Source organism: Hemiscyllium ocellatum, chromosome 28 (genome assembly GCF_020745735.1).
Source record: "Hemiscyllium ocellatum isolate sHemOce1 chromosome 28, sHemOce1.pat.X.cur, whole genome shotgun sequence".
NCBI classification, from domain to species: Eukaryota; Metazoa; Chordata; class Chondrichthyes; order Orectolobiformes; family Hemiscylliidae; genus Hemiscyllium; species Hemiscyllium ocellatum.
In genome coordinates this window covers 39,155,816-39,179,198 of record NC_083428.1, presented here as the reverse complement: position 1 = coordinate 39,179,198, position 23,383 = coordinate 39,155,816, and the positions used below count along the sequence as shown (strand labels likewise).

The 23,383-nt window shown below is 39.1% G+C and overlaps 1 protein-coding gene across 3 annotated transcripts in view; it reads left to right on the top strand.

The window, feature by feature from the left end:
- The window catches only part of kdm4b (lysine (K)-specific demethylase 4B), a 509,300-nt gene that overhangs the window by 366,922 nt on the left and 118,995 nt on the right, over nt 1–23,383 (top strand). The window lies entirely within an intron of this gene.

The following is a 23,383-nucleotide window of genomic DNA, read 5'->3' as shown; positions in this document are numbered from 1 at the left end:
TGCAAAGCAATAATAAAGCAAATTCAGTAAAAGAAAATCAAGATCATTTAGGGAGTGATTAAAAGATTGATAAAGATTGAGGTATAGGAGGTGACTATGTGAAGAGACTCGATAATATTTGATACATCTTCAGGGGCTTTAAATTTTTTTCACAACCATTTAATTACAATACACATGCTGCTGTTTTTTTAGATAAATGAAACTGCTAATTTGGGCACAGCCATGTCCCAAAGCAGTAAATGAATGAAACAATTAAACTTTTATTGATGAAAATGCTTGAGGAAAGTATACAGTGTTCTGACTGAGAGGTGATGGGAGGCAAGTGCGCAGTGAATCAGATTACCAGTGAAGCTGACTGGGAGAGCAGACTGGTTTGGAAGGGCAGTGGCAGTGCACGATTAAAATCTGTCAGCAGAGTACCTCTTGAGTGTGTTTCAACCTGTCAGAACCAAAGTGCAACATCTCAGGAAGATGAGGCAGTGATTGGTGGGAATTTCTTCCGTGCTTTTCTTGATTGGCCAAGTGGCTTAAATGAGACAATATTATAATTGAAGTCTGCATTTGGAATTTTTAAGCTACTTAACACAATTAATTAATCAAATAGAATTACGATAGCTAAATAGGTGATGTGTAGTAGCTGGTGGACGCCAGTACATTCCAAGACGACCACATCCGCAGCAAGTGTTATCTTCTTGAGGAACTTCGACTTGAGTTGATGAACAGGAATCTGAGCTCCACATACTCTGACCCCTTAAAAAGGGGAACAGCTACCTGGTTGTGGTTTCAGGACACAACCACGCACTTAGATTAATTAAATCAAATTTGATCATGGCCAAGGATAAGATTTGTTTACAAATTAGGCAAATATTGCAATCCTGATTCTGTTCTCTGCAACAATGAGAGTTGAAAGTGATATTTCCTGTCTGGTGCCAAGATTAAGAACATTTCTTTTAGGCTGGAGAGCAACTTGAAGGGGAAGGATCCATTGTTGTGGTCCAAGTAGTTATCAATGATCTCGGTAGCCCAAATTACAGTGGTGGTATTCTCAGAATTTCTGCTTCAAATTGGTGTAGGCTAAATAAAATTTTAAAAACTAAATGCATGGTTCAGAGATTGATGTGAAGGAAATAGGTCCCAAGTCATGGTTGACTAGTACAAGGGAAAGAGAGCTGTCCTGTTGGGGTGGACTTCATTTGAAACATGCTGGAACCTGTGTCCTAATAAACCATAGGACTGGGGTTATAAGCACTTCAAATTGATTAATTGGTATTGGAGAGTTCAATTGAAGGTAGCTTTTAAAAACAATCAAAAAAGCATGAGAGTCTAATGAAGGGCAAAAAAAAGTTTGATAAGCATGGAGCAGGAAATATAAGCAAAAGTATACAGTAGATGTTAGAACTACAATAATAAATAGTAATGGTAAAATGTCAAAACTTAAGGCTGCAAACAAAAAAATGTTGGAAATCATAGTGGGTCAGGCAGCATCTGTGAAGAGAGAGCAAGCTAACGTTTCAAGTCCAGTTGACTCAATATGAGCTTGCTGTCTCTCCACAGATGCTGCCTGACCCGCTGTGATTTCCATCATTTTTTGTTTGCAGTACAGATTCCAGCATCTCAGTAATTTGTTCCTAAAACTGAAGGCTATTTATCTGAATGACTGCAGTGTTTATAACAAGATAGATGAGTCGACAGTGCAGGTAGAAATGAATTACTTGGGAGCTGTTATAGAGACATGATTGCAGGGCAATGAAGACTGCAAACTCAATATTCAAGAGTATTTAATGTTCTGGAAAAATAGACAAAAGGAAACAAAGCTGGTGTAGTATTGTCACTAAAAGAAGTTTGTGTAGTGGTGAATAATGAAATAGCTGAAAATGTGTTGCTGGTTAAAGCGCAGCAGGTCAGGCAGCATCCAAGGAACAGGAAATTCGACGTTTCGGGCAAAAGCCCTTCATCAGGAATCATTACCCTGAGTAATGAAATAGCTTGCAATGTGATATTCATTTGGGTGAAAGAAGTCATGACTGGAAGTTGTTTATAGATCCCCAAAGATTTGCCTCACTGTAGGACAAAAGTATAAATTGGAAAATAATGGATGCACATAATAAATACGCTATAATTGTCATTGGTGATGTAATCTACATATTGACTGGAAAAATCAGATGGGGAAGAGTAGCTGGAGCGTAAATTTTTAGTGCGCCTGGGATTGTTTCATAGAACAGTAACTGGCAGAACACAACTTTGGAGAGGCTATTCTAGATCTAGTGAAGTGTAACAAAATAGGATGAGTCAGAGATCTCATAGTTAAAGCTCCTTTTGGGGATAGCACTCTGTGTGGTGAGACATCAGTTTGAGTGAGCAACTCTGGTCTCAAGCCAGTGTCCTCAAAAAAAGGCATTTACAAGAAATGAGGAATGCTCTGTCTTAGGGTGTGAACGCTGGGAAAATGGACTCCGGCGAGTAGTTGATTAGTGGTAGACATTTAAGCAGATGTGTCATACACTCAGCAAATGTGTATCCTCTCTGAGAAGGATGAACAACCTGTTTTTAACACAGGTGCTTAAGGACAGTATCCAGTCAAAGTCTAAGCCACAGTAGCAGTTGAAAAATAATGATAGGCTAAAGGTTTGGGAAATATTAGGAACCAGCAGTGGATGACTGAAAAACTAATAAAAAAGAACAAAATTGATTGTGAAAGTAAATTGACAAGAAATGCAAAAACAAACAGCAAGAAATCCTATCAGAATATAGGGTACTAAAGTGAGTTTGGGACCCATGGAGGATGTGACTGGCAAAGTGGCAGATAATTTAAAGTGCTTAAAGCCATCTCAGGAGACCAAGTATGTGACAAATTAATGAGACTGACGAGCGACAAGTCACCAAGATCTGATGACCTGCATCCTGGGGTTTTAAAGCAACTGGTTAAAATGATAATGGCAGCATTGGTCCAAATATTGCAGAATTTACTGGATTCCAGGAAAGTTCCATTAGATTGGTAAACTGCCAATGTGATGCCAGTATTCCATCAGGGAATTATAGGCCAGTTAGCTTGACATCTGTCGATAAGAAATTGCTTGAGTCCGTTATTAAGGAAGAAATAGCAGGACATTTGGAAAAGATTAATGCAGTCAAAGAGGGTTTGTGGAAAGGAAGTTATATTTGACAGGTTTGCTTAGAGTTCTTTGAGGATGTTAGCAGAACTGGTGAAAATGATTTGCCACATAAAAGATAGAAATGTAATGTATTAGCATGGATTGAGGATTGGTTAACATGTGGGGGCAGAGGCAGGATTAATGGATCTTTTTAAGTTTGGAAAGATCTAACTAGTCAAGTGCCACAACGATCAATCTTAGGTTATATTTACTAGTTATGCCAATGACTTGGAGGACAGGGCAGAGTGTGATGCATCTAAATTTGCTGCTGATATAAAATTAGTGAGAAGGCTTATGTTGAGGATAGAAGGAATCTGCAAGGGGATATAGATGGGTTATGTAAGTGCACAGAAATCTGGCAGACGGAATTTAATGTCGGAAAGTGTCATGTCCTGCCCTTTGGTCAGAACTTCAAAAGTGGACTATTATTTAACTAGAGACAGACTCCAAACAAATGCAGCCCAGTTGGATTTGGGTGTTCTTGAATGAACCACACTGTGTTAGCACGCATGTGCAATAAATAACTAAAAAGGCAAATGGCAACTTAGCCTTCATTGTTGGAGAGTTGGTGTTTAAAAATAGGGAAGTCTTGTTACGACTGCATAGACTGTTAATGAGGCCATACTTAGAGTACTATGTACAGTCTTTGTCCCAAAGGGAGGGTACATTTGCTTTGGAGGCAGTTCAAAAGAGATTCAGAGTTGGTTCCTGGTTTGAGGGGTTAGACTTATCAAGAATGGTTGAAGAGGTTTGGCTTTATTCATTAGGGTTAAGAAAAATGAGGTGTGAACTTCTTGAAAAGTGCACGATTCTACAAGGGCTTGAGAGATGGATGTTAATGATATACTAGTGGGCAATCTCAAACTAAGAAATAATTACAAATAAGTGGACAGTCATTAAAACTGAGGTGCAAATGAATTTCTTCTGAGGTAAGTGAAGGTCTGGAATTCTGTACTTCAGAGTTCCACAGAATCATCGAATCCCTTCAGTGTGGATGCAGGCCATTCAGCCCGTCAAGGCCATTCAGCCCATCAAATGCACACTGACCCTCCAAAGAGTTTCCCACCCAGACACATCTCCCTACCCTATCCCTGTAACCCTGCATTTCCTATGACTAATTCACCCAACCTACACATCGCTGGTCATTATGGATAATTTAGCATGGCCAATCTGCGCATCTTTGGACAGAGAGGAAACCCATGGAGTCATAAGAAGAATGCACAAATTCCAAACAGATACAGTCCAAGTATGGAATGAAGTACGGGTCCCTGGTGTTGTGAGGCAACAATGCTAACCACTGAATCATTGGGGCTTTCTCAGGAGGGTAGATTACTGAAAATATTTAAAGATGAGGCAGATGGAAATATCAAGGAGTTGAGGACTATGGGGAGCTGGCACAAATGAATAGTTGAGGCCGAGAGCAGATCAGCCATTATATTATGGAATAGCAAGGCAGGCTTGGAGGTTGAATCGCCTACTCTAATTTCATATACCTCATGTTAGAATGACTCCAATTGAGTCAAAATAGCTTAAAAAGAGAATTGAATGGGAGAGGTAAATCCACAAAAGCAAATGGTTGAAGAATTTAAATATTCAAAGCACCAGGCAGAAGAGATACATGGGGAAGCATTGAAATAGAATTGTTGTCAAGGATAGGAATTTTAAGTTTTATTAAATTGAAGGACAAAGGATCAGTCAAAATGAGTGGGAGCATATCTTGCAAATGAGTGGGACTTCCCATTGCTGTAATCCAGGCAGCTAAGGTTTGGCAAGCCAATATTAGTGGAAAATGGAAGATTGGTAAAGAAGCCATTGCAGTCAAAGAATAATAGAGATATGGTCAGTGGATTTGACATCAGCAGCAGCATAATGAGCAAGTGAGTAAATAATCTGCTGGCGTGGAATAAGTAAAAAGGAGAAGCTATAATGATAGATCTGGTTCAGTGCATAGAAGGAAGAAAAAAATAAATGGTTAAGAAACAACAAGAGGAAATAAAAAAAATCATGATTTCACTTGTATCAGTAAATAAAGTAAAATAAGAAAACATTTGATGGAGTGAGAATTAATTAAGGAATGAAGGTTGCAATCTGTTGGAGAAGTGGCAGAGACTCATCACACATTGAGTAATATTGAAGTTCGGGTAGACTAATTCTGCTTGGAAAATAAATGTTTCATGCAAGAGAAAGCTGAGATTCTTGATTTTAAAGCAATAGGAGTGGTGTAGAAATTCTGTTTCAAACCAATGACGGTAATGGTATGAAGTATTTTGATCAATGAAGGATGTCTAAAGCTGAAGGTGTCAAAGGCAAGAGATAGTAGTTGTTAAACTCCTAAAACTTCAGACGAAATTATGGAAGAGTTATGATCTCAGCTGCTTTACTATTGGGCAAGTCCAATCCCAGAATTAAATCTGGCTTGTAGATATTTTTAAAAAGGTGGCACTTGTTCAAGGAAGCATAGACGCACAAAGCTGCCGACTTCGTTTTAACAATAAAGAAGTTGTTAACAACATTGAAAAATATAATAAAATAAAACAAACCAAGGGCTATGCACTCATTGAAAGATTTAAAAACCCAGAACAAAACAAAGTTCCATCTATTCCCCAATTTGTAGATTTAAGTTTGTTGCTTCTTCTTGGCTCCTGTTCTGAGAGCTATAATGATCTTTCTCTTGAACACATACACAGTTAAGATCTCAAACCTTCTCAGTTTTGAATAATCTGCAGTTCCTATCCAAACACACCAGACCTGGAAGTTTTCACGAACTGTAATCAATACACTGAGCGAACTTATTCTCTTAACTGAACAGTCTTTTCTATGAGACACTATACTTCATACTATGAGACTCAGATTTCTTTCAGTCTGAATCAAAAAGCCTTTTAACCAAATTATTTTTTTAAAAAACTTTCTCATCCTAGACCCTGCCATATTAATAGCTTATTTTTTTTTCTCTCCCTTTGTAACATAAACAATATAAGCAAACTTCTGGCAACGCTCCTGTGGCCCTTGCGGTCACCTGTTCTCTTTGACATGAGTTTTAAAGTTGCAATTCCAGAAAGACTGATGTAACTAATTGTCAAACCCCTTAATGAAAATAGACCAATACCCATCTGCCACTGGTTTTAAATACACTTTCTTAAAAAAAAAGAACACCACGTAGGGCGGCACGGTGGCTCACTGCTTAGCACTGCTGCTTCACAGCACCAGGGTCCCAGGTTCAATTCCAGCCACCTTGGGTGACTGTCTGTGTGGAGTTTTCACATTCTCCCTGTGTCTGAGTGGGTTTCCTGCAGGTACTCTGGTTTCCTCCCAAATTCCAAAAATGTGCAGGTTAGGTGAATTGGCCATGCTAAAATGTCCATAGTTGTTAGATGTATTAGTCAGACTGTTCAGAGGATCGGTGTGGATTTGTTGGGCCGAAGGGCCTGTTTCCACACCATAGGGAATCTAATCTACATGTATAAATCTCATGATTTATCTCACTATCAACTGGAATGAATGCAATTATATGCCTTGCCTGACTTCATTCAACTTCAGGAAAAACAAAATTGAGCTATCTACCATCACTTTTATGTTCCTGCCAAAGTTGGATTTCACCCCTTATGTCTTGATGTAGTTAAAACTTTCAGTGGTCCAGTGAAAGATAGGCTTTCAAGTGGACTGAAATATGGGCGCTATGTAGAAACTGAAATCTGAATCTGAAGGAAACATTTAATCTGTAGCAAAAAAAAGGTGAATGACAAATAGCATCTATACAACTGCACAATATGAATTTCCATACTGTGTTGCCATTCACAAACTGCAGTGCGTTAATGCTATTCCCAGTATTCTGTTCAAATCTCTGCCGAGTGTACTGGCTCCCTTATTATTTCTGGTGCTGCACTTTGTGCAGTTAAGAATAGTGTAGAAGTGAGTTATCATGAAGATTGATGTAAAGCATGTGCTAATTTCATCACAGATGAACTGTTTCAATTAATAAGCTATTTAGGTACTATGGAAAAAATTGAAAATCCCAATGTTGTTGTTGGGAAACATGAATACTTGAACTAATGAGCCACAAAAGCACAAATTAAAATGAATACGTCAGAACAGTATTGTTCCATTATAACATTAAAGTATGCTTGATAGACAGTCTTTTATTTACAAAGTAATAAACATTTGAGATCCTTTATCTTTATAAACCCCAAAAGTTGCAATTGCAATACAGAAATTTGAAAATATAAAGGTCTGTAGGTGAGTGATTGACTAATGAGTACTTTATGCACACGTCAAATTTTCTTGCGTGCATCCTCAGGTATGATGATATTACAAGGAATTGGACACAACACTCGGGTGAATGGTAATGAGCTATATTTAGCTGAGTGCAATTAAACAAATTAATTTCCTAACTTCAAATATATCACTAATATCATTTTCTTTTTTAAAGAGCAATGTTAGTCAAAAATCAGGTTTATTACCTCAATATTTGTCAGGTTATGGGCATCCCAGAAGATTTGTACAGCAGTTCTGGACCCTTGAACTACAGGTCGTTATACTATATCACGTATTGGGGACACTGTTTCTGAAGTGCAGATTTTTAACATGAATTGGCAGTAACACAATATCACCACCTACACATAAAGCGCTGTTTCTAAAGTGTGATTTTTCTATAATGCGGGGTTGCATAAGAATGCAACCGTCGCGTTATAGAAGAACTATCTGTAGTTTCTTCTGACAGCAGCTGAATCATGAAGTATATCAACTCAACAAAAAATTTCCCCAGATAATCGCAACACGCTTACCAACTTTAGACATCATGCAGTTTGTAATTCAGTGGCATGTGTGATGGAAATGTCAGCTTTCTCGTTGTCTTCATTTGTAATTTACTGATGCAATGGAGAAGTTTTTCAACACAGACCTTTTTTCCCCCTCAGTCAACAGATTGGTAACCTTTTACTTTAAAGCTTCACTATTGCTGTGTTAAAGTTGACCTTTAGAAGAGGAGCATAGCTATAGCAGTGTATGTGTGTACATTGAGGCAGTACTGGCTGTTCATGTAGAAACTCCTCTTTCTTTCCTTTTATTTTAATTTTGTCTTGCCTCATGGTTTCTTTTTCTTCCAATTTATGGTTAGAGTAGTTTATATGTACCTTCCATTTGTTCTGTTGCCGAGCTTTCATTTTTCTTTTTAATTATTATTTAACTTGGTTATTTTTGAAGGATGTTAGCTTGCCACACTGCTGTCACTATGGTGGCCTTGTAATGTTTTTATGCAATGAAGATAGACATCAGCAATTTTCAAAAATCCTTTTGAAATAGATGGAGGGTCATTCATTTAAAAAGTATAGCACTGAAGGAGCCATTCCTATCATACCCATGATAAATTTTGAAAACAAAGTATTCAGTTAATCCTACTCTTTCATCCTACATATAAATATTTCCTTTCAAATTCAAATTATTGACAATTGTACACTTACACTATGCAAACATTTGATATTTACTTTTGCATTCTTCTAATGTTCTGCCTCAATCTTGATGAGAAACTTGCCCCCAAATCTCTGGCATTCAAAGCAGATAATTGTTCAACAGTTGCTGTGGTGGGACATTTTGCAGTATGCACTGTTAGGTCACCTCCTGCCAGCAACTACATCTCAAACATAATCATTCTGCAAATTGCAAAAAAATGCAAACTGATCAGAGCACAATGAGGATAGTTGATCATTTAGGATCTGTTTGATTGATAGAATTAACATTGTCTCCAGCGATTAGGATTGAGAATGAAACTTAGATAATGAGGATAAAATAGAATCAAATCACTTATAAAAAGAGTAAGGGAAAAAAAAGTTTAGATTGAGAGAAATAAAAGGATAAAAAGTAAAAATAAGAACAATGTATTTAAAATCAATGTTTTAGAATTTTTATTGCATACAGGAGTAAAATTAAACAGTTTAAGTTATCTCTTGGGTTGGAAACATTGATTGGCTTAGCGTTAATGATTGTCACATTGATTTGTAAATTTGTTAATTGTGTGTCCTGAAGTTCTGTAGCAAATTTATTAGATAAATCCAGTAAGTTCTTCAAATGAATGGGAAAGCTAAGATAAGGTGACTTTTGTGCAAGGCAAGGGGCAGAGATTTGCATCTTGTGGAGCTGACTTTTATGGGCTGCTTTTGGGTAGGAAAGAGCTGGGTGGATCCATATGTTTTAGCAAGTGGTGTTGGCACTTTCCCTGCTGCCAACCCACCCATCCCCATCTTAATTTTACAGATACGCTCTTATTGCCTGCCCATTGTCCAGTCAAGGCCTTAAATGATCAGGATTTTTTTTCCAATTGCTGCTTTAATTTACTAGGTGGTGGGAGGGAACATTGTCCAACCTGCAGCCTTGGGTCTGCTGGCCTATTGTAAGGGGTGTGCTTTTTTTGGGTCATGATCCCAGTTGAAGAGCCCTACTCAAGGTTTTTCTTCCTCACATCTACTTTCACCACCTCATTCTCTTCCTCTCTGGGTCCATCCCAAATCCCCCCTCATCCCTTCACTGTTGCCCTTCAGCCTGGCCTCAGTCAGGTTTTAGGTGTACACCATTTCCTTGTCCTACCAGCAGCAATGGCAGAGACCAGCTCTCATGTTGGCATTGAGTAGGCTCTTCAACTGGGACCATGACCTGAAAAAAACACACTCCCAACAATAGCCCAACAGACCAGAGGCTGAATCAGGAAATATATTATTTTTTTCAAAAAGTTAAAAACAAATTTTAATGTTCCCAGGTAATCACAGTGTAATTATTCACTTTAGACATCATGCAGTTTGCACATACGTTGGTATATACGGTGGAAAGGTCAACCTTTCCTTTATCTTCATTTGTAATTTACCAATGCAAAGATGAGAACTTTCAGTACAGGCTCTTTTTGCTTCTCACTCTGATGATGTTTATGTCACTTGGTTCCGTGATCGGTCAGTTAACACACCTGTAAATGACACTTTGTCCAACATGCAAACAATTGTTTATTGTATGTTACAGCGCTGGGTTGGCAGGCTCTGATTTTCCCAGAAGTACGAAAACTTCTTGGCAATCCAAAGAATCCAACAGCCTTAGAGTTTACATAATGTTTATATGCATTAATCGTCATCAGACATGGAGCGTGATCACATAGTAACAACCAATTAATAAATTATAATCACTTCATGGGTAGTAACTTGAACCAATGCTATTGATTAAGTTGTAATGGCTTATGTTACTTTTACAAAGATTCGCAGCTTGCAAAATGTGGTTTAGTATTTCCTCTGAGGACTTGCAACTTGCAAATGTGGTTAGTATTTTCTCATCTTATCCGTCTACCTCTTCATAGCTTTAACTATAGGTAGTCACGTAAGCATGGGGAAACATCAGCCTGTGGTTTCTTGTTTCTGTCTGGTCCTGCAATCTAATTTGGCAGTGCTGAAGACTTTTTGTGCACTTTGCAGAAGCCATTTTGTGCAGCTCCTTTATCCATTTTGTCCTACCTCCTAGAGGTCCATATCTTCAACTGTACAGAAACCACTGATTTTCCGATGCATGCTAATTAGAGTTGATGCATGAAAAATCAAAATGGCTGAATGGAGGCAGGCTTACCGTCAAGAATGGGATACCATCTTCAGAATGTAAATCCAGCGATGATATTTTTCTACCTCCGAACGTGTTGGTTCAATATGCTTATAATTAATGGCATGTAGCATGCAGACACCATTAATTTGTGGGAAACTTAGCCCAGAGCATTTGATTTATGTACTGCTAAGGATAAAAGGTTATGCTTCCAGCAAATATTATTACTGGACAAGTCAGATCTCAGATAGGAACCTCACTTGACAGATCACAGTTTACTTCGTTTTCGTTTGAATGAAGTGGTCTCTTGGTGAAAGAAAACCCAAGCTGACAGTGAATGATTTTTAAAAATATATATAAATTACAGTTTATAATAACAAGTTCCGAATCTTATTTCCTTGGCATGATGTTTTAAGATCCATTACATGGCCAGTCTTTACTTTTAAACTGTTTGTTTACTTCACATCAAATCAAAGTGTGAACAGGTGAAAAAGCAAAGTATAAATGAGGCCATTCGGTCTTGGTGTGAATGTTTAAAAAGAAACTTAGTAACTTTGTAGTTATTTAATTCTGTGCTCTTTTCATTAAAATTGTCAGATCGTGTTCCAGAGCCATGCAGTCAGGCTTGTGTGAAGTAAAGTGATTTGCATAACAAATTTGAGGAATGGGAAGAAAATTGATAAGAGTAGCCCATCATTTCTCTCCCTAATTTTGACAAGTCTGTCCTTGGGTTCAGTACACCCCACTCTGCAATTGAGGAATCATTTTGCAAGTGATAGCCTTTGAAATGGTTAAAATTGGAACCCAAATAAATGACAAGTAACAAATAAGTAAATTTCACTGCTTCAAACAGAATAAATCTTAGCTTCAACCTTTTATGTTGCACTTCCTTTATATATTCTAACAGGAACAATAAAGGTCTTGCTGACATCTAAAAAGGTTTTAATGCAATGAACAGTAACAAAAAAAGTTTAATTTGAATTTAATGCATTCTGTTGTGACTGCTGTCCTCCTAATGCAATAACAGTTCAGTTCTGTTTGCTTCACTTATTTGTCAGATAATGGAGCGGTCCTTGCAGCTCCCTTGTGGTGTTTGTCAGTAATCTTGATGGATTTTTATACATGAACTAAAGAGATGATAGATGCCTTGAGGGAGCAATGGGTTCATTAAAGCAGGAGTGTCAACTGCATACTCATGGCTGGAATCTGGTATACAGTGTCATTCTCTTGATTTGAGGTTTATTTGTTACAGTAAAAAAAGGCATTACTTGTGAAAAGCCACCTGTTTACTTCATTCTTTTTAAAAACACACAAGATTGGAGAAATGTCAATGAGTGTGTCGCACATTTCGAGCTTTAATCCTCTCCCATACTGAGCTTTACCAATGCTGACTGATTCTATGTCCAGAGTGATAGTACTTGATAGTGACAGCAAAGAGTATTTAGTCCACAGTGAGAAGATTGACACCAAATATTTTGCATGAAGAATTGAGATTTGAACTGGTACTTTGAGTAGTTTCATGTAGGAATGGTCACAAGATGCAGTTCTCCTTTCAGTATCTTTTCAGTCAGCATTGGTGAGGACAGTGTTCATTCACTGGAATTCAGAAGAATGAGGGAGGCAGTCTCAAAAACCTATAAGCTTCTGACTAACTAGACAGGGTAAATGCAGGAAAGATATTCCAGATATCCAGGGAGTCAGAACCAGCGATTGCAGTCTAAGGTTACGGCGTAATCCATTTAGGGTCTGAGATGAGAAATTTCTTCACCCAGAGAGTGGTGATCCTGTGGGCTTCTCTGCCACAGAAAACAGTTGAGGCCAAAGTCTTGAATATTTTCAATAGGGAGCTAGGTGTAGTTCTTTGAGATTCCTGATGAAGGGCTTATGCTCGAAACGTCGAATTTCCTGTTCCTTGGATGCTGCCTGACCTGCTGCGCTTTAACCAGCAACACATTTTCAGCTCTGATCTCCAGCATCTGCAGTCCTCACTTTTTACTCGTGGTTCTTTGAGATCAAGGGATCAAAGGGCGAAATTATGACAGGGTACTGTGTTGGATGATCAGCCATGATAATATTGAATGGTGAAGCTTGAAAAGCCAAATAGCCAACTTGTGCACCTTTTTTTTAATGTTTCTATCTAATACCGAATATTCCAGTTACATGGTGGTGATCATACCTAGGTTTCAAATCATCTTGGCAAGCCACCCAAGCCATTCTTCTGCATCAGTTGTGTCAGAGCAAAACTAATTGTGTTTAAAACTTACTTTCATGTCCTCATGATGACCTAAAATGTCTTAACGTCATAGAGCTGTACAGTATGGAAACAGACTGTTTGGTCCATCTTGTCCATACTGACCGGCTATCCAAAATAAACCAGCATTTAGTCCATATTCTTCTAAACCCTTCCTATTTATATATCCATCCAGATGTCTTTTAAATATAATTGTACCAACCTCCACAATTCATCTGGCAGCTCATTGCATACATGCAACACCCTCTGCCTGAAGAGTTGCCCCTTAGGTCCCTTTTAAATCTTTCCCCTCTCACCTTAAACTTATGCCTTTTAGTTTTGGACTTGTTCACCCTGTGGAAAAGACCTTGTCTATTCACCCTTTATAAGCCTCTATAAGGTCACTCCTCCACCTCTGATGCTCCTGGAAAAATAGCCCCACCCTGTTTGGCCTCTCCCTGTAACTCAAACCCTGCAATCTCGGCAAAATCCTCATACATCTTTTCTGAGGCCTTTCAAATTTCACAGCATCCTCCCGAAACCAGAGAGACAAGAATTGCATGCAGTATTCCAAAAGTGGCCTAAAAATGTCCTGTACAGCTGTAACATGACCTCCAAATTCCATTCTCAGTGCACTAGCCAGGAAAGGCAAGCATACCAAATGCCACCTTTACTACCCTATCTACCTGTGACTCCACTTTTCAGGAACTATGAACCTGCATTCCAGGGTTTCTTTGTTCAGAAACTCCCCAGAAGCTCAAAAATAAGTGTATAAATCCTGCCCTGGTTTGCTTTTCTAAAATGCAGCCCTTCACATTGATCTAAATTACAACTCCATCTGCTACTCCTTGGTGAATTGATCCATCTGATCAAGATCCCATTGCACTCTGAGGTAACCTTTTTTGCTGTCTGCTTCACCTCCAATTTTAGTGTCATCTGCATATTTAGCAACCATAACTTCCTTTGTTCACATCCAAATTTTACTTTTGAACTTTAGTCAGTGGAGGTAGTGTGACAGACAGTTCTACACTGCAAGCTTCCACAATAAGAATACAATAAATGACTTGATAATCCATTCTTAGTGGTGATGCTTGAAGGATTGATGACTGGACATAGAATAGATCACATCTTTCTTTGAATTGTGCTGTGGTATTACTTTAGTTTATTCTTTCATGGGCATTATTGATAAAGTCAGCACTTGTTGCCTATCCTTTTTGAAATGAGTTGCTTGCTAGGCTATTTCAAAGGGCATTTAAAGTAATAGTTTGATGATCTCCATTACTGAGATTAGCTTTCAATACCCGATCTTGTGTCCTGCTGAGAAGGGATATTTTGGTCTCTCTTTAGTGTTTCAATTAAGATGTTGCCTCTAATACAGCACACCCTCATTATTGAACTGAAGTTCCACCCTAATTTATGCACTCGTTTCTCACATGTGAAGCTTGAAGCTACAACTTTCCTGGCTCAGATGCATGGGTGTTACCATTGAGCTGAGATGAGTGAACAGGCTTTTTACCCTATTTTAGTGCGATCTCTTGCTGTCCATCACAATATTCACCTGACTCTTAAATCTCGCTATTTCCTGATGTAGTTTTGTATTTTACTTGTGTTATTTACTTGCTCGTCAGTGACTGTTTCATGTTAAAATGCCCAGTGTGACAATACTTCAGGCTCTTTGGATTAGCATATAGTTAGTTTGGTTTAATTCGGGGGTATTTATGCCTTTTTTTTCAGTATATCATAGACTTAGTCTTTAACTGTCACATCTGGGATTCATTCTTTAAAAAAAAGTCTTGATCATCCCAATAGAGAAACACCTATTGCAAACCCTGCATGCAGTTTATTTGAACTGATGTATTTGAACCACTCTGAGCAGATCAGTAAGTGTGTCTGCCTACTGCCATCGTTACCTGATCAATCACAATTTTCTTTGTGGGAGCTGTTGAGTACACTCTCCCTGCCTCCCCTATATTAGAAAAGTTCAGTATAATGCCAAACATGTAGAATATGACATGACCTAAAGCTGCTTCACAAGATGGTGTCACATAAATGATCGTACTTGATAGTGACAGCAAAGAATATTTTAGTCCACAGTGAGATGATTGACACCAAATATTTTGCATGAAGAATTGAGATTTGAACTGAGTGCACATTGGTACTTTGAGTAGTTTTATGTAGGAATGGTCACAAGATGCAGTTCCTCTTTCAGTATCTTTTCAGTCAGTTGAACAGTCAGAGCAGTGAAGTCAATCTTCCCCATACTTCAGAGAGGCATTATGATTGACTGAAGGATGTGCGAGAAATATGCAGTAAACTCCGTAATTGGAATGTTAAAGTTTGAAATTGTATAAAAAAAATGAAAAAAAAAATTACCTTAAAGATATAAAATTTACTGGGGTAATAAATGACCAATTTGTTGTCTGAATATGAAACTTAATGTGACAGCTGAAGAGTAGACTGTTTAATGTATTTATCTAAAGCTGGATTGAGTTGAATGGTTCGATCAGGCAGTGCAAGCAGAAGATGAACTTTACTGAAAATGACTGCACATCTCAGATTTACTGTATGAATAAACTAGTCTTTCAAGTGGGAATACAATTAGGAATTAACTGTATAACAACCTGCTGCAGTAATCAGAGCAATCTGTGTACCATCATTACTCGTTACTGTGATACAGCATGTGGATCACAAGCTGCAATACATGATTAAAGGAACTTGTGAAAAAGAAAGGCCAAAAACAGACTGCAATTTCTGGCTGTATGATTTGCTGTAGACTTTAAAGTATTCTCATAACTACCTGATAGACAGGGCCACCTAAGCATTCCAGTGTTTTGTTGAACACATGAATATTTGTCTTTTTTATTTATAGCTAAGTGTTTATTTTCTGTTTGAGATACGAATGGTTTTTAACTTAAATTGGTTGATCAAATTAAATTAATTTGCATTACTGTCCCTAATATTGCATCATGTTGCTAATTCTAAGCAGTCTGCTCAAATTATTTTTTTTCATTTGTCCCCTGTCTTCCCTCCAATGTAGCTAGCCTTTTCTCCAATCAAAAGAGGGAATTTGACCTCTCTATTTTATATGGCTCAGTTGCAGTGGTAAAACTGTGAAAGTAGAAGCAGTGGATTCAGCTTGGAATGTGGGATGAGGGATTCAGAGGAAGAAAAACATTATCATTGTTGATAATTTGTGAAACATAGTACTTTCATCCCTGAAAAATATGATGAATGGTCACTTTATTTTTCTCGCCATGAATCCAGAAGTGATAGGTTAATTATACAACATGATTGACAAAGCACCTCTGTGCATTGCAACATTGGGCCAATCAGGTACAGAAATATACCTTATCTATTGAGTATCCAGCATATTGAGGATGACTGAACTAGTGTTTAAATAGTATGCCCATCCAATCCTCTGAACAGTAATATTTATCGAATAGAGCGATAGCCGACAAATTGTCATGTTTGCACTCATCAATGCATTAAAATGTTTGTCTGTCAGTTAGTATTCAGTATCACACTGCTGGTGCAAACAAATCCCAATTACTGTCCTTTTTATTTGTTGCCCTTTCCTTGCCAGTGTTTTCACTGGTTTCAGTGGTGCTTGTCTGTCTGCAAGAAACTTCTTGAAAGAAGCATAAACTGCATAGCAAAATAAATATTGAATATGTTCCTTCTATGCTACTAAATTACAGTGATTGCAGAATGTGTTTTTCACATTCTTGTTTGAGTAACTCCTAAAGGGAGCAATAGATCATTTGAAATATAAGCAAAAAATGAGCGCCAGCAGGTCAGGCACAGTTAGTGGGGAGAGTTAACATTTCGGGTCAATGAATCTGCATCAGGACCATGTGCCATCAGTCTTATTGAAATCACTTGAATCTCTAATGGGCAGGAAGTTAGGGAGCTACGATTGCACTATTAATTTGATATTAAAAATTTGTGTGGAAGAGTCTCCTACTGATGTCTGGCTTGAAATTTAGAATAATGAAGTACACCCAAGAGATGGGCTTACAGTTTGATGACAACCATAAAGACTACACCATTATTTTTTATTGGTCCCTTTTGTTGATTTAATTCCAGTTGAGGGTGAAGCTTCAGGGTCATCCATTCCAATTCTTTACCATTGGGCCCAACCTATGTCCAGTCCTCCATTAAAATCAAAATAACAATGTAATTTCTAAATATCCTTTGCAGTAAGTGATTTGAGGAGCTAGTTTGAATCCGAAAGATAATGACACTATGGTCAGAATTTTCTCAGGTCCTTAATGATGTGGGCTGTGGTGAAACAATTTCAGGAAATCTGATGAGAAGAGTGAGATCTTTCTCGATTATTGGGAGCAACATGGCACAAATTCCCAACATTCTAGGCACCAAGACAGGATCAGCTAGTGAGCGGCAAATGGTCTGTTAACGGAAATTATTGTTCATTATCACCCTTGTTGCTGCCTAATGTTTCCTCACTGATATGCAGGTTCCTACTCTAGTATGTTCCAGATAAAACTAGATACACAGAATTCTGAATGTGAATGTCAGTGCGAGCCTGATGACTCCCTTGTTCAGACCTCCACCGTGGGCACTCAGCAGCAACATTTCCAAGGCCAGTGGCCTCATTCACTCCATGAAAACGTTACATTTCTAATCGACTTACAGAATGTTCCTGCACTTCAGTTTTATATCTCCGGGCTGCACTGGCAGCTGTCACTGTAATACTGTAGCAAGGATGTAGTACATTCAGAATCATGAACCCAGCTCGTGGAATAGATCAGACTGCCTCTCAGGGCTGCTCACTTACTTACCTCCCATTATCCCTTCCGTGCCTTTTTTATGTTTTGTTCTTTCAGCCAAAGCTATCAAACCCTCAGTATTCTGTCTTGCCTTGCCTTGCCTTTTTGAGCACACACAAAGCCAGTCAAATTCTCATGTTTGTTGCAGTGATCAGCGTAGAGGGTGGAAATGTTTGCTGGACATCATGCTGCCTCAGTTTTTCATCAGATACACCGCATGTGCTTCAGCCAGTTGGCTGTGTCTCAAAGTTGGAGGAGAGTAGTGCTCAGTCAAGGCAGGCCTCTGATATTGGGCAGGATTTTGGGCACCGCGTCAGCGTCGTCCTCTCACAGGGGGTGAAGAGCCAAATATCAGGCACTTCAGTTATGGCTACTCCAGTCTGATGATGGGCTGCTTTCTTCTGGATTGAAAGAAAGGGAGATATTAAGTGAAATGAAAGTGGCTGGCATAGCTGTTGATTCTGGTGCAGTTGGGGAGAGGTGTTTCAAATGAGTAGGCAGCACAGAGTCCATGCAGGGTTAGTTGGATTGTAGATTTGAAGCTGGAGTAGTGGTGGTGTTGGTGAGGCAAGTGTTGTATGGAAAATGTTGTATTTATTGAGAGGCTTAGAGCATGGTGGGAGGGGAGTACAGTAGTACAGACAGATTGCTTGTGAATAAACAGAAAGATGATGCTGGCACTTGGTGGAGTGGAGAAGGTCATTGACCTTTCTACACTGCTGTCCGTTCCACCAGCTGAAACTGGGTGCCATCCCAGGCTTGCAATATTGGGTATTGTGGCCTCTTCTGTCAGCCCGGGTAGAAGTGGAGGACATTCCTCTGCAGCATACTATCTATTAGTACCTCCCTGTTCACAAAGCAGGGGCCAGTTTCCTATCTTTGTCCTGCTGGGGGAAATATCACAAACCTTGCAGGGCAGCTTCAGACTGTCCGTGTTAGCCTTTTAAAGATTCCCATGCTGTGGCCCTGGACTATCCTGGGAGTGAGGAACTGGTTTCAGATTCAATAGAAGGGGTACCAAATGCTCTGAAGTAAATGGTGCATGTTTGAGACAATCAAATGAGAAAGCTCACTGGGAATTATCTGAGGAACTCAACAAAAAATGACAATCTGCCACTAATATGATAAGTCTAGATTAGAGTGGTGCTGGAAAAGCACAGTAGGTCAGGCAGCATCTGAGGAGCAGGAAAATAGACGTTTTGGGCAAAAGCCCTTCATCAGGAACGTCGATTTTCCTGTTCCTCAGGTGCTGTCTGACCTGCTGTGTTTTTCCAGCACCACTCTAATGTAGACTCTGGTTTCCAGCATCTGCGGTCCTTGCTTTTACATAATATCTTAAGACTCAGCCCAATGTTTCTGTTGAGACAACTCTTTGCCTCTTGACCAAATGCAAGTCGAGATAAATGTTGCAAGTTGCTGAGGAACTCCATTGGCAGTCAAAGGAATTTAAGGTTAATTTGGAAATGCATTGTCAGTGTTGTACTCAGGCTCCTTGTGGTTTCGCTTTCAAAGGCAGTTATTGATTTAAGGATCATGAGTTTCAATTACCTACCTTCAAAGTCATTTTGAGCAGATCAGCAGGAGCTGTCATTTACAGCTTCTCAAGGATAGTAAATCTCTAACCTATCTCTATTAGGTGATAACCACCATGTGGGAGAGAGAGCTGCACATCAACAGCCTTTCTCTGAATTCAACTGGCAAATTGTTCAAAAATAACCATTCCAAGACTGCAGTTGGCAGCTGTTCCATCGTTAAAATATTGGACATGATGTGTATTCACTTAAATCTTTCACCATAATATTTCTATCTATTTACATCTTGATTCATGATAATTTCCCCTGTTCAGTTCATTTCTAAGTGTACGAAGAAAGCTGTCAGTATATTTCATACTGAGTAACAGACAGTTATCAGTGAATTTAAGGTTGTAAATTAGTTTCTAGGTCAGTGCATGCAAAGCAAAAGCAATTCAATACCAGAAGTTTTGGATTATAGCCTTATAATGTGACTGCCAACTGTCATTATAGAGAAAACTCAATAACTCACACGCAAATAGATGCTTGAATATTTGGAAGGATTTTTTCTGATCTAGTGAGCTCAGGCTGATCCTTTTGCTGATTTACATTCATGCACAGATCTTTCAAAAGAGTTTGGATTGTCACCAGGGTGAATACCATACTTGGTGTTAAAATATTTGTGATTTCTTGCTTTTCCTTTCTAATGGGACATCTGTCTTGTCTGCAGCTGCAACCTCTCTCTCTCTTAGACGTCTCTCTCTTCCCCCCCTTACAGAGTGTCTTTCACCTCTTTTCTTTGCTTCCCCACTAACACTCTCCCCTCCCCCCTCCTTCCATGCTTTTGTCTTTTGTCACCTCCTTTCCTTGTATCTCTCATACTTTGCTGTCAACATCTTGCCCCACCTGTGCTCTTGGACCAACTTTTCATACGTTTTTGCTGTCAGCCTTTCCTTATGTTCCTTCTTTTCCCCATGGTCTATTGCCCCAAACATAAACTATCTCATGTGTGTACTCTCTTTTTCACACTATCCTGTCCCAGGTGCTTCCAGTGTTCATTTGCTTATATTTTGCATTAGCTGACCCAGAAACTAAATAGTAATCTTAAACTCACTGATAACTGGATGTTACTCTGCATAAAATATATTGACAGCTTTTCTCCTTACTCATTCAAATTAGCTTGTTATCTCTCTCCGTGTACATGCTCAGTCTTTCATTTTGTACACTCTGTATCTCTCTTTTGTCCTGCCAGTCTTATGTGCGCTCTGATCCTGTGCGTGTGTGCTTGCTCTTTCTCGCACATGCTTTCTCCCGCACCCCCTGGTCCCGCTGTGCTCAATCACCCTCTTTAGCCTGCACTCCCCCTCTCTCAGATCTGATAGTCAATGAAGCACTTCTGAAATGTAATCACTATTATAATTTAGGGAACACAGCTAATTTGCATTCATCAAGGTCCCACAAACAATAATATAAATAAAATCTCCAAAAAAACCTGTAAATATTCAAAATAAAAAATAAAAGCCGTAAAAGCTGCAAATACTGAGCAGGTCTAGCTGCATCTATGTAGACTGAAACAAAGTTGACATTTCAGGTTTTTAAACCAAATCTGTTTATTGCTTGAGGACAAGCACTGTTTATAACATAACGGAGAACTACCTCACTGCTTTTCAAAATTGTCATTTGATCGTTTATACCTGCCTGAGAGAACAAACTCCGTTTAGTGTTTCATTCAAGGATGACAGCAATGTGGTGTAGCCCTCATGTAGAATGTCACTGAAGCATCAACCTAGATTTTGAGTTGGAGTCTCCTGGGGAGGCTTGAACTCAGAATCAGCTGAGTCTTGGGGATACCACAGATGATGGTGTGGCAATTGGTTCAAATTCTGCCTTTTCTTCTTTAGTCTTGTTTCATACTCGTAGAAAAACTGCATTTGTGCTTTTTATTAATGGCCATCAAGCACATGATGTGAAATGAACTTAATCTGACACCTGTGGCAAAAAACTGACTATAACGCAGAACTAATTCTCAATGCTGTTAATGTCCTGCCACAATATATGCATACCACCCTCTGTGTTTAAAAAAAAAAGAATGTTGTCCCTCAGGTTCCCTTTTATTCTTTTCCCTCTAACCTTAAACTGATGCCCTCTAGTCCTTGATTCCCTAACCCTGGGAAAAAGACTGAGTGCATTCACCCTATCTATGCCTCTCATGATCTTATACACTTCTACAAAATCCCCCCTCAGTCTCCTACACTCTCTAAAGAAAGAAGTCCTAGCTTGTCCAACTCTCCAGATAACTGACTGTTGAGTCCTGGCAACAGCCTTGTAAATTTCTTCTGCGCTCTTCCAATTCAATAACATCCTTTCAAGCAAGGTGACCAAAAGTGAACACAGTACTCCAAGTCCAGCCTCACCATTGGTAAAAACAATGATTGCAGATGCTGGAAACCAGATTCTGGATTAGAGTGGTGCTGGAAAAGCACAGCAGTTCAGGCAGCATCTGAGGAGAAGAAAATTGATTCCTATTCCTGATGAAGAGTTTTTGTCCGAAACATCGATTTTCCTGCTCCTCGGATGCTGCCTGAACTGCTGTGCTCCAGCACCACTCTAATCCAGAATCCGGCCTCACCAATGTCCTGTACAACAGCAACGTAACTTCCCAACTTCTATACTCAGTGCCTTGACTGATGAAGGCCAGTGTGCCAAAAGCTGCCTTCATTGCCCAGTCTACGTATGACTCCACTTTCAGAACTGTGCACCTGAACTTCAAAGTCCCTCTGTTCTACTCAAGGTGCTACCATTCACCATGAGACTCCTACCTTGATTTGACTTTCCAAATTGCTAGACCTCACATTTGTCTATATTAAACTCCATTTGCCATTTTTCAACCATTTCCCCCAGCTGATCAAGGTCCTGCTGCAAGTTTTGATAACCTTCCTCATTGTTCACAATACTGCTTATTTTAATGTCATTTGCAAACTTACTAATCATGCCTTGTACATTCTCACCCAAGTCATTGATATAGATAACAAACAGCAATGGGCCCAGCACTGACCCCTGAGGCACTCCACTAATCACAGGCCTCCAGTCCGACAAGCATCCTTCCACTATTACCCTCTGCTTCCTACCATCAAGCCAATTGTGTATCCAATTTGCCAGCTCCCCTGGATTCCATGCAATCTAACCTTCCAGAGCAGCCTACCATATGGAACCTTATCAAAGGCTCCACTGAGATCCATATAGACTACATCTACTGCCCTGCCCTCATTAACCTTCCTGGTCACTACTTCACGGAAAAGTTTTTCTAATTGCAAATATTAATTTCATTTTTGGAGGGCTTTAGTAGTTTGTTTTGGTGTAAGTTCTTTTTAAAGTAATAACATCCACTAATAAAAGTCATTCTCTGAATGCTCAGTCTCATCTGTTAAATAGTTAAGAGATTTGACCCTTTTCAGTCCCAAAACCACCCACCTTTAATATGTTACCCATTACATTTCAGTTTACCCTGACCAATCCAGAAAACAAAATCCATTCTTTTTCACATGCAGGCCCAACATCATCTAATCATTTCTGTAGCTGCACTGCAAAGAAAGCCTAACTCATCCACAACTCTGACCCTCAAATCCTGTTTGTCTATCAGTTCAGCGATGTGAATGTTGATATTAGGATGCTAAACAAAAGGTCTGCTTTGTCTTAAATGGCATCCAGAAGTCTAGATAGAAAGCCCGGGAAGGGAGAGGCAGTTTTGGATATGATATTCAGAAATGTGCCCAAACTGGTAGAAGACAAATTTATAGGAGAACATTGTGAAGATGATGACCGTGACTCAGTTAAATTAGGAGTAGAAAAGTGTGGCGCTGAAAGAACACAGCAAGTCAGGCAGCATTCGCGAAGCATGAAAGTCAACATCTCGGCTTCCTGATGAAGGGTTTATGCCCGAAACGTTTATTCTCCTGCTCATTGGATGCTTCTTGACCTGCGCTCTTCCAGCACTACACTTTTCAACTTTCTGACTCTCTGGCATCTGCAGTCCTCACTTTCTCCTAGATTGAGTAGTTAGGTGGGCTGAAAATAAATGTTATAAATTGGGGAAAGGCCAATTTAGTCAAAACTGTGATACAATATTTTCCAAGTAGACAG